General features: G+C 42.9%; 1 non-coding gene across 1 annotated transcript; it reads left to right on the top strand.

The window, feature by feature from the left end:
• Positions 1-480: 480 nt before the first annotated feature.
• Positions 481-553, top strand: TRNAK-CUU. The gene has a single exon. It is a non-coding gene; the product is annotated as a tRNA-Glu (tRNA).
• Positions 554-849: the final 296 nt, after the last annotated feature.

Below are 849 nucleotides of genomic sequence, written 5' to 3'. Positions count from 1 at the left end.
GCCAACAAAGAGACAGTATCCACCCCCACACAGCTAGATTGTGTGGGGCGGGTTTCAGAGAAGAGGGAGCTGTAGGAAGAGATCCTTTGAATTTGCGTCTGAGGTCCAGGGCATACCCACAAGTGGAACCCCCCCAGAATTAGCAGCAAAAGCTTTGAGAACTGAATTATGATGTGCAATACTGTACAGTTCCAGATCGGCCTCTGGGTAGCACACAGCAGGACAGACCAAAATAGTGCCGATTCAAAACTACATTGGTATGACATTGACATTCAAGCTCACAGACCACAAGAGTGAGCCGTGGTGTTCATTCTGAACTTGAACAAGTTGAATGCATACTAAAATAGATTCAAAAGGGAACCAGTGGGAACTAATACCCAAAAAGTCCAGGATAAAATAAAATATTATGCATCATACCAAAAGCCAGAAAAAGGCTGAACTGGAATGAGAAAGGGCAGTCAAGAGATGCTAACATCAGGGGCCTGGCTGGCTCAGTCGGTAGAGCATGTGACTCTCGATCTCAGGGTCGTGAGTTCGAGCCCCATGTTGGGCGTAGAGCCTGTTTAATGAGAGCAAAACCAAAAACCAGATGGTAACTAACATCAAGATGACACAGAAGTTGGGATTATCTGACAAGGATTTTAAAGTAGCTATCCCCAAAAAAGGAGAAGAAGAAAGGGAGAAAAAAAAGCTTCAGCAAGCAACCATGAGCATTCCAGAAACAGGAAAATAGAAAATTTCAGCAAAGAAAAAGAAGATATAAAGAAAAACCAGATGAAAATTGTAAAACTAAAAAATACAGTAACAGGACCAACAAACTTACTGATGGACACTGTGGCCCATCAGAGA

Source organism: Felis catus, chromosome A3 (genome assembly GCF_018350175.1).
Source record: "Felis catus isolate Fca126 chromosome A3, F.catus_Fca126_mat1.0, whole genome shotgun sequence".
Classification (NCBI taxonomy): domain Eukaryota; kingdom Metazoa; phylum Chordata; class Mammalia; order Carnivora; family Felidae; genus Felis; species Felis catus.
This window is presented reverse-complemented; position numbering and strand designations above follow the sequence as displayed.